Source organism: Myotis brandtii, unplaced genomic scaffold, assembly GCF_000412655.1.
Source record: "Myotis brandtii unplaced genomic scaffold, ASM41265v1 scaffold303, whole genome shotgun sequence".
Lineage (NCBI taxonomy): Eukaryota > Metazoa > Chordata > Mammalia > Chiroptera > Vespertilionidae > Myotis > Myotis brandtii.
Window position 1 is genome coordinate 3,743,982 of NW_005361573.1, and position 3,561 is coordinate 3,747,542.

General features: G+C 59.0%; 1 protein-coding gene across 2 annotated transcripts in view; it reads left to right on the top strand.

Moving 5' to 3' along the window:
- The window catches only part of NF2 (neurofibromin 2 (merlin)), a 65,025-nt gene that overhangs the window by 53,326 nt on the left and 8,138 nt on the right, over nt 1–3,561 (top strand). The gene's annotated exons all lie outside the window — the stretch shown is intronic.

The following is a 3,561-nucleotide window of genomic DNA, read 5'->3' on the forward strand; positions in this document are numbered from 1 at the left end:
GGCGGCCAGGCCTGTGGGGCCAGCCCGGCCTCCGGGGGTCCCAGGGGCCGCCTCTGTTCGGAAGAGCATGTCGATGGGGCTGCAGGACTGGTCGTCCTCTACGTCTTGTGTCACTGTCGGTCTGGAGAAGGTCCCCACTTCTTGTCCAGTCAGGTCTGTCTGAGTCTTGTGTCTGGGTGGCGTACTTCTCGGATGGTAACCCTAGCATGGAGACGGGGTACACGCGGTGACAGCCTCTGAAGACCCGTGGTCTCACCTGGTCGTGGGATGAGAGGGCTGCCCCCCCCACCCCCTCACTCCTTTCCCTCCGAGCCTCCCCCTTTCCGGACACGTTCGTTTTCCTTGTCCAGCAAAGCAAACGCATGGCACGGGGGCCTGATGGGTAGTCCGTCCCGGTGGGCCGTCTGTCTGTCAGCGCTCTAAAGGCCATCTCCGCTTCCGCCCCTCCGAAGCCCCGGGCGGGCGGGCGGGTGCGATCGCAGGGAGCTCACCCTGGGACGGTGCCGTGGCGGGCACCCCGTGGCCGGGCGGTCAGTGGCTGTCGAGGGAATTAACCGAACGGTCGCCGCTTTCCTTCTGCAACGGTGTGAATTCTGCCAGACGCGCCAAGGCGGCGGAGAGAATTTATTCAACAGCATCCTCCCGCCGCCGCCCCTCACCTAATCCCCCGCGGTACCCGGGGAGGGCACCGACCTCTGGCGGTCACGTGGGCCGTGTCCTTTGGAATCCTCGCCGCGGTTCCTGCCGCGAGAAGAAAATAAGCTCCCTGGAAGCTTTCTACCAAAAAATGAGATCTGGCATAAATAGACCCTATTTGTGGTTGTTATCCAAGCAAGAGAGGTTAGCTATTCAAGTCCCAGATGGATCTCATTATAAGATGGATGCGAGCTGTCAGTGGTTCCAAGAACCCATGGCATCAGCCCCGGTGCGTATGTGACGCTTTTATCGAGCGGCCCCCTCTTTTCTCCAGCTCTCACACCTCACGCCGGCATTGGGACGCCCCAGCGCCGGGCAGTGCACGCTCTGAGCAGGGGTGACCAGCACCGGAACGGGCAGGCCAGGTGGGTCCTCGGCTCAAGTGACCCCCTGGCACCCAGAGGACCCCAGAAGGGTCCCCGTTGGTTTCCTGGACCGTGGCTAGCGCAGGGGCAAAGCAGAAAAAATCCCTTTTCATGTCAGCCGGCCCTGTCAGAATTCCCCGACATCGGCCCGTACTGTTCCACCCTGATACAATTTCCTCTCTCCTCTCCCCTTAAAGATCTGGCGCGTTTAACGTCTTCAAGGGGCCTGCCTTTGACCGTCAGTTCTCGCCGAGCTATTATTGTAGACAAATGAGGTTTGATTTGTAGTCAGATTTGTACTGCTGCTAGGGCATACAGAAGCCTTTTTTTTTTTTTTTTTTAAATGTCTTAATGTGAACTTGTTTTCAAAGCGGGCTGCCAGTCCATCAAGAATTCTGATGAGTCCGGGGTTCATGCGCGCATGGACTTGGCTTTTAATACAAATGGAGTGAGTTATCCCAGCCTCACCGGATTCGGTAGTGGTAGTGGTTTTGCTGCCTGTGACATTGGATGTACTTTTCATGGTTTAGACTCCGGCGGTCCCCGGGGCCAGGACTGACGGCCAGGCAGCTGTCCGTGGGGGGGGGAGGGTGGCTCCGGGGGGTGCCCAGTGGGGAAAAAAAGTGCCCACTGTGGGCTGGGCTGCAGGGAGCCGCGCCCGAGAGAGGAACGCCGCACGCAGGCTTTGGGGGTGGGGGTGCCCGGAAGGTGCAGGGCACAGCTCCCTCCACGAAGTCTGGGATGAGAGCGGCAGAGGCTCCACTGTCCTGAAATGTCATCCGTCTCGGTTCCCGCCAGCCTGCGTTGGTCTTCGTTGCGTTTTTAATGTTTTTTTGATCATCGATTTCTACCAGGAGGGAATGGCGCTGCCGGCCGAGACCCAGGCGTGTTCCTCCTCTTCGCTCTCAGGGTTGCTCTCGGTGTGGGTCCTGACTCAGGGGCACCCTCGGGGGCTGGGTAACACGAGCTAATCCCCAGGGTCTCCCCGGGGGTGACCCTGTTCCCTTGGGAATGCTGAGGGGCAGTCGGGTGTGGTTTACCGAGGCGACCACTGCTCTGCCTCTTACTGTCTCTGTAATTCCGACTCTCCCTTAAGGCTCAGTGTCCTCGCCTACAAAGAGTAAATAAAACGGCCCGGCCGGTGTGGCTCAGTGGTTGAGCCACTGACCTCTGCACCAGGAGGTCACGGTTTGATTTCCCAGTCAGCACACATGCCTGGGTTGTGGGCTCGGTCCCCAGTGGGGGGCTGGGGGCGGGGAGGAGTGTGCAGGAGGCAGCCAATCAATAATTCTCATCATTGATGTTTCTATCTCTCTCCCTCTCCTTCCTCTCTTTAAAAAAAAAAAAAGGATTTAAAATTAAGAAGAAAAAAAAGAGTAAATCCAGTGGCCCTTACCAAGGATTATGGCTGGGGTTAAATGGGGTCACGCACAGGAAGCACTCCGTTCACCGTGAGAGCTCAGCGAGGGCTTAACAATATGTAAAGAAGCAGACCTGCTCTCGAGCCCGTGGGGAGGGCCTCGCCGCCTTTACATACACGACTGCGACTCTCTCGTCCACCAGTCGTATTCATTTCCATGTGTTTGGGGTCAAAACCTCTTAAAAGCCGGAATTCGCTTCCCCGGCCGCTCTCCGTGTTGGGTTGGCAAGGGTGTATTTCCCCCTCCCACTAACTCCCAAACGCATTTCCATCTGGTCCCCAGTTGATAGTCAATGCAGCTGGTTTGGCATTTGCACCGGAAGCAGTGGCCCCGGGGATCAAGCCTAAGCATCCCTTGGGCTGGGAACCTCGATGCGTTGTTGGGGGGCGGTTGATAGCGACACGAATGCCTGGCATCTGAGTCTTTGGGGTGAGGCGGTGAGGTCCGCAGTGAGGCTGGGGTGAGGGGGACACGGGTGTCACAGGCTTGAGCTTCTTGCCTTCAGAGCCCCGTGCTGAGGAGGGGGGCGGTGGCCAGCGTGCCAGCCGAGCAGCACACCGTGGAGGTGAAGATGCAGCCCCGGAGCGCGCACACTGCAGGGTCCTGCTTCCGTCCCCTCACAGCGGACCCGTCTCCCGCCCCAGTCCGGAGCTGGCCCGCACGCCCGCAGGCTCATCATCGCTGTGGTGCCCGTGGTCTCCGAGGGACACAGGATTTCAAAGGAAACCGACAGATGAGAAATCACGGGGGTGGGGACGGGGACGGGCGCAGCGCTTAGAAAGCCCATTTTATCAGTCAGTGGCTTGCGCCACGAAGGTCCAGCTGTGGTTCCCGCCGGCGGAGAAACGACAGTGAGGAGCCTTGACATTTCTCCGAAGCTCTGGCCTCCCCTGGGTCAGGAAGACATAAAAGTCTCCAACGTCCTCTTCAATTTGCACGGACTTCCCTCGGAGATGCAGAGCTGGCGGAGCGGAGAACACTTAACACACCCGGGGAAGTGATAAATCACGGGGCGAGGGCCGGCGCGCGTGAAAGGCGACTCCCGCAATTAAAGCCAGCGGCCAGCGCTCCCCGGTGAC